At 32.2% G+C, this 13,854-nt stretch overlaps 1 long non-coding RNA gene across 1 annotated transcript; it reads left to right on the forward strand.

Annotated features, from left to right (window-relative positions):
- Positions 1-2,719: 2,719 nt before the first annotated feature.
- On the forward strand, positions 2,720-6,332 carry LOC133176513 (uncharacterized). The gene is made up of 3 exons (XR_009719480.1): positions 2,720-2,769; positions 3,055-3,131; positions 6,211-6,332. It is a non-coding gene; the product is annotated as an uncharacterized LOC133176513 (long non-coding RNA).
- Positions 6,333-13,854: the final 7,522 nt, after the last annotated feature.

Raw genomic sequence — 13,854 nt, forward strand, 5'->3', positions numbered from 1 at the left:
ACAGATATTCATAGAAAGATGGCTAATTGATTTTGCAATTTAGCTATAATTACCAAAGTCCCGATTAGTAATAAGTTAAAGTATATTTTCAGATCCTTAAATTCGGAGAGAATTTGTGTACACAAAAATCTGTGCTATGCGATAACTGCAGCACAGTTAGTGTTTTTGATGGGTATCAAAGCAGTTCAAATTAAGGTGAGACTTACTAGTCCCGCTGAGGCGTTTGTCTCTCTCTCTCTCTCTCTATTTGACTGCATTAGTCTGCACATTTTTATATATCATTTCCTTAGAAGGAAGTAATTTCTGATGAAATTTGAATTCAAATTATATTTCAAGAACTGTCAATTTTGGACATAAAATATAATAATTATGTTGTAGAATCTCATTCTTTTTTTTCTTTACAGATTATTTGTTCTATTATTGCGCTTTTATTGCACTATTTTTATTCCGCTGTATTTGTGTGGATGCTGGTTGAGGGGTTGCTTCTGTACAGTAAAGTTGTTCAGGTCTTTGGATCTGAAAAGTCCCGGATTGCATATTACTACGTTTTTGGTTGGGGTGAATAAACTTTCTAATTTTAAGACAGAATTATTTAGGGAGAAAAACTTTAGGAATTATTATTGCCTCTGAGAACAATGTAGCCAAATATCCTTAGAACATAGCTGAATTTTGAAGAAAAATAATAGTAGTCGTTGTTATATCCTTTATGATCTTCCATGAGTCATTGTAATATGGACCCTTTGATACGTTTTATTTATTGTCTATGATTTTTTAAATTAAAGTAATTCGCTGATGCTAAATTAACTATCTGAAGTGCTAGAATTCATTATATAGTATAAGTTATAGGTGTTAACAAAATGTGTTTGATTGTCTTATAATTTTCATTCGTTCAGGACTTCCTTTGATAATTCTTATCGTATCAGCCACAGCAAATTGGAAAGGATATGGAACAAAACAAAGGTAAATTTTGTTAATGATGTCATTCATGTTGCATATTTTCAAAGATTGTATTTAAGTTTAATCATGATTATGATGTTAATTTGATTTTCTGAGTAAAGTACTTTTTACACGTACTGCACCATGCATCATATAAATCTGTTGGTAAACAAAGACACCATGAATATATTCATTATGAAAGTACTTGAATGACCATGCACTTGATACTACATGTTCGCGCACTTTGTTGCATGAAACCTTTTCTGTAAATGTTATCTTTTTTTGGCGATTCGTATTCTCTTTCTTGATCACCTGATCAATCAGGTGACCTGTTGCTAAATGTTTTTGTCTGACGTCGTCCGCCGTGCTTCGTGTGTTAATATTTGAATATTTACAACTTCTTCTCTGAAACTGCTGAACCAATTTCAACCAGTGTTGGTATATAGCGTGTATGATTGAAGGGAAACAGCTTTCTTGAATTGCATGGTCTCTCTGTTCCCACGGGGCCTGAGGGATCGGGCTAAAATCATCAAAATGAAAACAATCTTTAAAAATATTCCTCTTAGCTCCTGGACATCAAGCAGTCTAACTGTTGGCATGATTCTAATAAATGTTGAGTCCTATACCAAAACTGTGAAATTCCTAACCTCAGGATCAGAGATCTTGGTGATAGACGGGGCTCTATCGATTATATACATGTAGTGAAAATGTATTACAAACTAAGAGCATGATTATGATGAGCTAGGATGCCTTTCCAGCATAAAAGAAACAAGGCCCTTGGGTCAGGGATCTGGTGTGAGGATGATGCTATATTGATCATACAGTGAAAAATGCATTAATTTCTTTGAAAAATCTTTTCTACTCCTTGATGTGAAGCAACAAAGTAAGTCATGGTTATGGTAGTGCCGCTCCAAAGGTTTTGGTATTGAGGTGGGGCTTTATTGATCGTATAGTGAAAATGCATTTTTTTTTTTGTTTTTGGAAATCTTCTTTTCTGCTCCGAGGTATTAAGCAGACAAACTAAGTGTATAGTTATGAGGAGCTAGGGTATCTTTTCCAAATTTGTACAATTCATGGCCCTGGGTCAGGGATTCCGAAATTAGGACGAGACTTTATTCATAGTATAGATAAAATGCGTTAATTCTTTGAAAATCTTCTTTATTCTTCAGTATTTAGCAGTCAAACTAAGTGCTTAGTTATGATGTGCAAGAGTGCCTCAATCTGGCAAAATTGTGAAATTCATTGCCCCTGAGTCAGGGCTTTGGATCGTGCTGGGTTTACTTTGCAAAAATAAGTTATCTGCTAAAGCACAATTGTCTTGTTACGTTTTGTGATAGAGTGTAGATAGCATTGGCAAATACAGGCAAATTTCTGATTGTTGCTGATTACAAGACTATTTTGTTGATCTCTGATCATCCCGTTTTTCTTGCTCTTAAGTTCCAGTTTATTTGTGTAATTCTATACATGTAATCGATCCTTTAAAGGGATGTATTAAACTCAAGCATTATTGTACAATTGATCCTTTACAGGGTTGCATTATACTCATGTGACCAGTAATCTTGGATCTCTTGTTGATTCTAGGGTTGTCAACGTCTCCAAATTTGCATTTTAATTAATTTGAAGTTCCCATTTCACCACGAAATATGAAGTTTAGGATTATACATGCTACGTTAACTGAACTGACATATGGTGAAAAAATAATTTATGTTTTGTGCATATTTGTACATACATATTTCATATGTAATTTATTCGAATGGCTTATATAGTTGCTGGCTATCAATGTCGGATGGTACCGTTTGGGCCTTTGTTGGTCCAGCTGTGTCAGTCATTGTTGTAAGTCAATAGTATATTATATTATCCAAAATTGATCAATCCTAAATGAAACATTAATAATGCATCGTCAAAATATTGATATCAAAAAAAATATTCTATTTAAAAATAATACTTGAAATTGAAACAGTAAAAGAAAGAATAAAAGATTGTTTGGCACTTGATTAAGAAAGATTACTAAATTAAACATGTATAAAATTTCGATTTCAGAAACATAGCTTATTGCGAGTATTTCTTATGTGATGTTTAATAAAGTAATTAATATGTAAATAAAATGATTTTTTTTAGGTAAACATGGTAATTTTATGGATTGTAATCCGTATTATTGTACATCTTGAGAGATCTGATGAATATAGGCAGATCAGGTAATAAGTTTCTTTAGTTTTCTTAGTGCAATATATAATTTCATAAATTATCTATAGTTACAAGAGTTGAAGTTTTCTTCAATTAGTTGAACTTTTTAAGCATTTGATTTTTAGTTAGGATTTTCATTTAACTATACATGTAATAGTTTAGTTTAATTTATGTGACCCAAATTTTTAATGTTAAATTATCACTTTTATGAAATTCGAGCATGAACCATTAAAATGCTTGTTATAACTAAATCCTACTCACCAATTATACCAACGTGAATTTAAATACCACGAAACGTCTTAATAAAGAACACATATACGTGTTTCACGAACATAATATCACAAACTATAATAATTAAATAATATATTTATAACTTACAAGTATACTCAAATAAGTGACCAGACTAAGAACTTAGTACAATCATGATTTGCAAAGTCTGTACATGAGTAATCTAGTGATATAATTCAGTATGCTAATGAATTTAAAAAAAAAAGAATTTTAAGATTTTCCTGTTACTCCCCACTAATTACTACTTAAACCTTGCACTTAATTACAAGAAAAAAAATCACTGAGTAATTTAGCATTTTCCCCAAAAATTTTAAATTATGATAAATATATATTAGCAACTATTAAATACATACCAATAAGATACAACACACTTCACAAGGATTAATCATAAAATTCTCAAATACACAGTACCATGTTGCGATGATAATTTGTTTTTCTCAGGAATGTCTGTAATCAATTTGTCAATCTGAACGAAATCTGGGTGACATATTGTTATTGTCCCACTTAATGTTGTAAGAAAGAGTTCTAGCAGATTGCTCAGATAATCTTAATAAAACTTCTCAGTAATAATCAGCAAACGTAATTATGCATGTTACATTCAAAATAGCCGCCCTTGGGGAAGGTCAGGCCCCTAGACCATAAACCGAGAACAGACTTAAGTCAGATATTCAAACCAATATAACTTTTGAAATAATTTTGGTGAAAAAAAATTTTTATCATATATTTGAATTTAAATGTTATATAAAAGTGTCAAATATTAAGCAAATACAAAACCTAAGATATTAAAAATCAAAATTTTGTCTTAAGGTATGTCACTCGTCAGCCTTTTAGAAAATTTCAGTCAGAACCTCTTACTTAAAAACTATTTATTACAATTCAATCTTTTTAACATATTTAAATTAAACAATGTAAAACGTTCAACACTCAATTAAAAAACTGCTCAAAAATTCATAAAGAAGCAAGATTTATTGGGGACTATTTCTTGTGGTGGAAGGATATTTAGCAGAAAATTCTGCAAATCTACACATTTATCAAAATTAATATCTTGGAACTTTAGCCTCACATACTTTTACTCAGAGAATATTTTCCGTTAATTATAATACGCCTGGAATATTAAATATAGGTCTCAATTTATATTTTTATAACAAAATTTACACCTTCGCTCAACAAACTTTGCCAAGAATTGAAGATATATTAAGGAAGTCGAGATAAAATTTACACAGTTTTTTGCCAGAAAATCGCATATTTTGACCAATATTTCAAAATTTACATCACTGACCCCAACTTTTTCTTTCATTATTTTAAAGTACTCGATACTTTTGACCGATCAGCACTTAAGTCGTAAAAAGTTTGATACAAGAAAATATTCTATTGCCTATTTAGATTTTTAATACCCCAAATATGAGACTTTTTTAGTGCAAAAAGGTCACACAATAATTTACGCGCATTAATTTGCATGATTTGTTCAATGATAAATATTATTCAAACTATTTTACTTAAAATAAGATTAAGTTTCTTGCCATGGTTACATCTGATAAAATATGATAACGGTTAAAGTGATTAACCAAAGAGTTACAATTTAAGTACAGAAAGGTCAACTTAATTGTACCATAGCTCATTTTAATGCACACTGACCCCCCATTTTCTCTGTGATTTTGAGTCATACTATACAAGTACTTATCCAAAATATACTTCTCAAAAAATCCTTCATATAACAAATTTCACGAGTGACATACCTTAAGTCTATTCTCAGATTATGGTCTTAGGGCCAGTTCGATGATTTAGCTACTAACTGATTGCAATAGCAATGTTTCTAGTTTTATTTTTATGCCCCCGTATCGAAGATTCGGGGATATATAGTTTTTGCCCTGTCCGTTCGTCTGTCTGTTTGTCTGTCCGTCTGTCTAGCTGTTTGTTTATCTGTTTGTCTGCAAGAACTTTAACCTTGCCCATAACTTTTGATTGGTTCTAGCTATTGCTTTCATATTTCACATGTGTAATCCTTGTGACAAGACCTTTCATAGGATACCACTTTGACCCTTTGACCTTGACCTAGGAGTTTGACCTACTTTTGGAAAACTTTAACCTTGCCCATAACTTTTGATTGGTTCTAGCTATTGCTTTCATATTTCACATGTGTAATCCTTGTGACAAGACCTTTCTTTGGGTACCACCATATTTGACCTTTTGACCTTGAAGTTTGACCAAGTTTTGCAAAATTTTACCAAACTTTTACCTTGGCTATAACTTTTGAACAATTGGTGCTAGGGCTTTCATACTTCACATGTGTAATCCTTGTGACAAGACCTATCTTTGGAGTTTGACCTACTTTTGGAAAACTTTAACCTTGGCCATAACTTTTGAACGGTTGGTGCCAGGGCTTTCATACTTCACATATGTAATCCTTGTGACAAGACCTTTCATAGGATACCACTTTGACCCTTTGACCTTGACCTAGGAGTTTGACCTACTTTTGGAAAACTTTAACCTTGGTCATAACTTTTGAACGACTGGTGCTTCGGCTTTCATATTTCACCTGTGTATTGACCATTTGACCTTGACCTTGATGTTTGACATATTTTTGAAAAACCTTTATCCTTTTCCATATCTATTCAATGGTTGCTGCTAGGGCTTTCATATTTCACAGGTTTATTCCTCGGGACAAGACCTTTCTTTGGGTACCAACATATTTGATTTGCATTTTAGAAAGTTTAACCGTTGCTTTAAGTTGCCATACGGGGGCATCGGTGTTTCACAAACACATCTTGTTTTTCTTGGTTTATCATAACATTTTCGTTTCAGGTCAAGTATCAAAGGCGCCATTTTCCTTCTTCCTCTCTTAGGTTTGACTTGGATATTTGGACTCATGGCTGTAAATGAAGATACAATCATTTTTCAGTATCTTTTTGCTATCTTTAATTCGCTACAGGTAAATACACTTTTGTTTTATATAAAAACAAAACAAAAAAAAATTTGTATAAAAAACAAATATATATATATATATATATATATATATATATATATATATATATATATATATATATATATATATATATATATATATATAGACATGCATATGTTTCATTTCTCAAACTAAATACCAAAGGCAAATGTAATTATATGCAGTAATTTCACCAAGATAAATGCTAAAAAAAAAATGCTTCGGTTATGCTTGACATTGTAAAATTAAATGAGGTAAACAGCTTTAAAAGAAATTCAAACAATGATTGCAGTTTTATATATCATTTTTTCTCTAGGGATTCTTCGTATTCTTATTCCACTGTGTTTGTAATTCAGAGGTAATCTTTAATTTTAAATATTATTGAGTTCAAAATATAAATAACAAAATATTTCCCTCGTTGTTCTTTAAATTGTGTTTTTGTAGCACGCTTCATGTCTGTTTAATCCTAGCTGTATTTCAAATTCAATTGTTGTTGACACATAAATAAAAAAAATTGTTGGTGTTGTGCAAAAGCTGATACATGTGATATGATTTATATCTTTCATAAACAATTTAAAAATATCGTCAATAAAATTAGCCATTCAGAAAATAAATCCAATTTCCTCATAAAACTTTCCAACCGAGAATATAAAATGTTTAAGCTGATCAAATCAGTCTGTATTCTGGCGTTTTTGAGCATAGCCATTATTTCACTCTGTGCATTAACTATAATTTTAGCTCATTTAGGCCAAAGTTTCAAATAAGCATACTCTTTATTGAAATATGCCTGGCTTCACTGGATGTCACCCCGTCGCCTGTCGACTACAATCTTCTTCAATAATTGAGAAATTTCTTCTTGGCAAAAAGTGTCACTGGGTAAAGCGAATTTTAATTTATTTCATACAAAGATCATTTTTCAATTCATTGGTGGATAATAAAAATTGCAAAACTTACATGTAAGAATTATATAAAACATTTTTTTTTATATAAAACCTTGTTTGAAATACCGAACCTAGGTCAATATTGGGTTTCATGAAGGGTTCAATACCTAGCATGATAAAATAAATGAAAAAAATTCTTGCTAAGAATGACGATTTATATCAGAAAATTAAAATGCGATGCCATTTTTCCCTGAGAGAGGAATGGAGTAAAAAGAAAACACTTTATGAATATCATTTTCAAGAACGACAATGTTACATCTTAAGTTTATTTGTTAATACCTTTACAAAGGCCAATTTCAAGTGTCACGAAGGATGGTCATGAACTGATTCCTAAAGTTGAGATTTTTTTCTTATAAGATATAAGAAAATTCCTATAGGGATGTTGTGCCAGTGAACACTTAAGTTTTCAGTGTCAACTGTCAAGTCTATGTGCATAACACTCATATATTGAATAAATTTACACTTTCTATTTTATTATAGTGTTTGTAAATTCCGGAGACAACTGTCACTTCTTTCAACTAACTTTCTTTAGGTTAGGCAGGCACTTCAGAGATTAAGAGAGAAACGCATTTTGTCAAAAGGAGAAGTTATCACCACTTCGGACATACCAACTCAGACTGTAAGTCGATTTTTTTGAAACACACCATTGTCAAAATCTGAGTTGGATAAATGTTAAAGATATGTCAGTTTAATTTTTAAAATAGGACGATCAAAGAAAAGGGAAAAGTTTTGCAGAAATCATGAATTTATCTTTGGAAATTGGGTACTCCTTGTCCCAGTAATACTTTGTATTGCTACATGTTCTTCATTATAAAACAATAAAATAAAAATTGATAAAGGTTCATGATAAATTCTACATATTTACTTTAAGAAAGAACATCCACTGAACTCATCTTTGTATGGGGGAGTGTTTTTGCATTATATATGGCAAATTGTTTGCAAATAATTGCAAAACTTGGCGACATGACGCAAAATATTTGCGAATAAAGAAGAAACATTTATAAATAAACACACGCTTTTGAAATATAAAGCGAATCTTAATTTTTCGATCAAAATCGAAGTATTAGTGATATATTCCGAAACATGTAGTGTGTTGACATACAACTTATTAATCAAGAAGTTACATGTTTATGCAACTTTTTATGTTCGATTTCTCTATTATTTTATAACATGCATGTATAATAAATGAATTACTATATGATTGAATAATTCTTTGGTCTCTGATTGGCTCGAATCAAATTTTGTAGAAATCATACTAAGCTATGTTCGCCCTGCACGAGACCTGCCAGGTGAACATAACATTTCATTTAGATCAAGAACTTCCAAACTGATAAAGTAGTTATGGAAAGTTATATTCAGCAGCACCCTAATAACCTTCTAGCTGAACATAACATTTTATTTTCTACATTGGACCAAACTTCTGAATTGATACAATTGGTGGTGAAAAGAAATAATACGTTCGACCAAACTTCTGAACTGATACTATTGGTTGTGAAAAGTAATTTCACCCGACTTCTGGATGAACATACCATAAACATTCTCGAAATATAAGGTGTGACAGACGGACGGACGGACGGCATGTTTACATGTTGGTATTCATATCTTGGTTGGCAGTACGAAATGGTTTACCAATGATACCTTCCGCGTTTAAAATTATGTCGCAAAGATTAGACATTGAAGAGCGTTTGAAGTTTTCTGCCACAAAAATGAGCTCAATAGGTTTTAGTAAATATGGTATTTTGTATTATATCAAAAATGATTTTAAGAGCAAGATTGCAGTCTGTTCTTTTTCAAATATTATGACTGAAGAAAGAACTGAAAATTAAATGATAGACAAGAACCCGATATTCTGTTGTATTCTTTTGATACTTTGTTTATTTACTTTTGGATAAAACAGCATTTTTATGTTTGATTTGATAGGATGCGTCAGTTTCAAAGGAAGGAAATATCCCAAGACAAAACTCTAGACCAGTCAAACATTACAAAACATATTCACGTGTTCAAGTGACTTCATTAACGCACGTGAATAGCAGAGAAGGCATTGAAGCAGAAGGTAAATTTAAGAATATTTTAATAATAATCAATAACTACTCTACCATGATTAATTTAACATGAGTCCATAACATTGTTAATACAGACCTATTAGTTAATCTGACTTAAAGTTGCAAATTCCGCGTGTTATGTGAAACAAATCTTATTAGAAAATCTAATCCATATACAAAACATTAATTAATTGTCTACAATAACTTAAACAATATTATAGCTGACGTTTTAAACGTTTAAAAAAGGTTCTTTAAAAAATATTTGTTTCGAGCTATAATTTTTTTGATGAGAAATGGTGTTTTTTATTATAAAAGATGATAAGCTGTTCATTATCAGTTTGAAGCTACATGTATGTAAGCAAGCTTTAAAGATGCAGTTTTATGATTTTAGTTTGAAATCTCTTAATGACAGCAAAGTGTTTCGTTTTCCGATATTGACTTGTTCTCGAATGCAAAATCTATTTCAAATGAATAGTTAATGCGATAGCTTTGATAAAAAATACAAACATGGGTTACATAATGATTGAGACGGTTTGCAAGACAGATGGCAAAATATGAATAATGTATATAATAATTGATAAAGAGAAAAGTGATCAAGTGTTTACCTACTCACGAGTCCTTGTCAAATAAAGTGTCAAATATCTATTGAGTATATGCATTTACTCTGATAGAAGCGACGTCTGATAGAAGCGACGAAGTGATTCGCCAGGGAACAATAACAATAGATACGAGAACTATACTTTTACCTAATAATAAAAAGGGAAAAGATGCCATTTTGCACTCTCTTTAGACATTGCCCAAGTTTTAATGGTAATCGCGGATATTTCTGATTATGCATATTTATATGTTTACACAATGAAGTTAATAAAAAAAACATCTGAGAATATCAATATTTTGACTGGTATACATAAGATGCATATAAATATTTTTAAGGGCATTTATTTTCAATTATCAGCGACCATTTCTAAAGCATTAAATGAAGTTATAAACAATTCTAATGATGAACGTAGTTTTCCCTTTTTGTGTTGATGGAACGATTGTATGTTGTTTAACGTCGAATTCGAGAGTTTTTCACTCAAATAGAGTCTTCACATTATACCAGTGAAGGGCTTCAAAATTAGACCTTGACTCGGCACCCAGGGCCATTGAGCAGTGAGGGTTCTCTATCGCGCCAAAGCCTACCGTGACAGAGAACATCGGTTTTTAGAGTCTCATCCGAAAGACCCGCAATTTTAACTTCAAAGTGCCGAGCGCTTGGGGAAAGAAAAGTTGCTACCTTTTCTATAGACTAGGTCTTTCGCGGCCGGGGCTTGGACCCAAATTTTCCGATCACGGGACGAGAGCTCTATTGACAGAACTACGTGACATGTATCTTGTATTGATAATCACATACATATATGTGCTTTATTTTTATGATATATGATTTTTTTTTTTTCGTTTATTGTAGTCTTATTCAATCGTATATGATGTTTATTATTTTTTTCTCTTCTTTATAATTAAATTTTAAAACATCTGACAGAGTAGTGAAAAAAAATGTCGTTTTAATATTTTGATACGAACACTAATGATGAATGTCCAAAATCGAATGAATACGTTCAAGCCAACATATGACTTTACATGTATATGTCAAATAAAATGTTCCTGATTGATACATTATTGCATTTGAAAGCGCTAATGATATAATTGAATCATTATAGTACAAATTTCGACTTTTGCATTTCTCTTACCTAACAGAAACAATTACTGTTTTGCAGGTGGCATGAAACTTGAAGACGTTGACCGTGATAACGAGCTCGTTTTCATTTGAGGGAAGCTGAAAGTTTTTATGTTAATGAGGAAAACAATGTTTTCAGTCGGGGATCTGAAAATCAGATTAAATTTCCATCGATTAGGCAAACTATATATATTTAATATTGTTATGTTGTAACAGATAACTAAAGATTTTTGTGATAGAAATGAAAATTGAATATTTCAAATAAAGCATCTGCAGATGAACACTATTTATTTCAGAATCCAAGTTGATGTATTATATTAAATTAATCACTTTTTGATTTATTTCTGTTTCACAACTGAGAAATAAAACTAGAAAGAATATGAATTCATCAAATTATTATAATATTGTAATTACCGTAGAGCACATCAAAAAAGTTTTTCTTTAACAATTTGTATTGTGAAAGATATTTGAATAGATAAACATTGGTAAAACAAGATGTGTTTGTGAAACACTGATGCCCCCGTATGGCAGCTTATGGCGAAGGTTAAAGTTTCTCAAATGCAATTCAAAATCCAGGCCAAAAGATAAAAAATGTTGATACCCAAAGAAAGGCTTTGTCTCGAGGAATATACCTGTGAAATTTGAAAGACCTAGCTGCAACTGTTCAAAAGTTATGGCGAAGGTTAAAGTTTTTAAATAAAAGTCAAACGTCAAGGTCAAGGTCAAAGTGGTTGGTATCCAAAGGAAGATCTTGTCGCAAGAATTACATATGTGAAGTATGAAAGCCCTAGCACCAACCATTCAAAAGTTATGACCAAGATTAAAGTTTTTCGAAAGTAGGTCAAACTCCTATGTCAAGGTCAAAAGGTCAAAGTTGTTGGTATCCAAAGGAAGGTCTTGTCATAAGAATTACATATGTGAAGTATGAAAGCCCTAGCACCAACCATTCAAAAGTTATGGCGAAGGTTAAAGTTTTTCAAAAGTAGGTCAAACTCCTAGGTCAAGGTCAAAAGGTCAAAGTGGTTGGTATCCAAAGGAAGGTCTTGTCATAAGGATTACATATGTGAAGTATGAAACCCTAAGCACTCTTCAGAAGTTATGGCGAAGGTTAAAGTTTTTCAAAAGTAGGTCAAACTCCAGGGTCAAGGTCAAAGTTGTTGGTATCCAAAGGAAGGCCTTGTCAAAAAAAAAAAAATACACATGTGAAGTTTGAAACCCCAAGCACCAACCGTTCAGAAGTTATGGCCAAGGTTAAAGTCTCATAAAATTTTGCAAAAGTGGGTTAAACTCCAAGGTCAAGGTCAAAAGGTCAAATATGATAGTACCCAAAGAAAGGTCTTGTCACAAGGAATACACATGTGAAATATGAAAGTCATAGCTCCAACCAATCAAAAGTTATGGGCAAGGTTAAAGTTGACAACAGACAAACAGACAGACAGGACAAAAACAATATACCCCCGGGATCTTTCGATCCGGGGGCATAATAAAAAAGAGCATTGTGAAAAGCAATGATGTGACATTTTTTCATTATTTAGTTTTTTTTCGACTTAGAGTTTGATTACATGTACTATTTCTCCCTATCTTAGTTGATTGAAGGTACAAACGCGATTTTTCAGTAATCACGAAGGTCATTTTTCTAAAATAAAAAGAAGAGGTGTTTGTGAAACACTGATGCCCCTGTATGGCAGCTTACGGCGAAGGTTAAAGTTTTTCAAATGCAAGTCTAAATCCAGGCCAAAAGATAAAAAATGTTGGTACCCAAAGAAAGGCTTTGTCTCGAGGAATATACCTGTGAAATTTGAAAGACCTAGCTGCAACTGTTCAAAAGTTATGGCGAAGGTTAAAGTTTTTTAAAAGTGAGTAAAACATCAAGGTCAAGGTCAAAGTTGTTGTATCCAAAGGAAGGACTTATCACAAGGATTACATATGTGAGGTATGAAAGCCCTAGCACCAACCATTCATAAGTTATGACCAAGGTTAAAGTTTTTCAAAAGTAGGTCAAACTCCTAGGTCAAGGTCAAAAGGTCGAAGTGGTTGGTATCCTAAAAAAGGTCTTGTCACAAGGATTACATTAGTGAAGAATGAAAGCCCTAGCACCAACCATTCAAAAGTTATGGCCAAGGTTAAAGTTTTTCAAATGTAGGTCAAACTCCTAGGTCAAGGTCAAAGGGTCAAAGAGGTTGATATACAGAGGAAGGTCTTGCCACAAGGAATACACATGTGAACTTTGAAACCCCAAGCACCAATTGTTCAAAAGTTATGGCCAAGGTTAAAGTTTTCCAAAATTACGTCAAACTCCTAGGTCAAGGTCAAAAGGTCAAAGTGGTTGGTATCCTAAAAAAGATCTTGTCACAAGGATTACATAAGTGAAATATGAAAGCCCTAGCTCCAACCATTCAAAAGTTATGGCGAAGGTTAAAGTATTTCAAATGTAGGTCAAACTCCTAGGTCAAAGTCAAAAGGTCAAAGTTGTTGGTATCCAAAGGAAGGCCTTGTCACAAAAAAATACACATGTGAAGTTTGAAACCCCAAGCACCAACCGTTCAGAAGTTATGGCCAAGGTTAAAGTCTCATAAAATTTTGCAAAAGTGGGTTAAACTCCAAGGTCAAGGTCAAAAGGTCAAATATGATAGTACCCAAAGAAAGGTCTTGTCACAAGAAATACACATGTGAAATATAAAAGTCATAGCTCCAACCAATCAAAAGTTATGGGCAAGGTTAAAGTTGACAACAGACAGACAGACAAACAGACAAACGGACAAACAGACAGACAGGACAAAAACAATATACCCCCAGGATCTTTCGATC

The sequence above is a fragment of the Saccostrea echinata genome, unplaced genomic scaffold (genome assembly GCF_033153115.1).
Source record: "Saccostrea echinata isolate AGI-Se365-2 ecotype Australia unplaced genomic scaffold, CSIRO_AGI_Sech_v1 ptg000076l, whole genome shotgun sequence".
Lineage (NCBI taxonomy): Eukaryota > Metazoa > Mollusca > Bivalvia > Ostreida > Ostreidae > Saccostrea > Saccostrea echinata.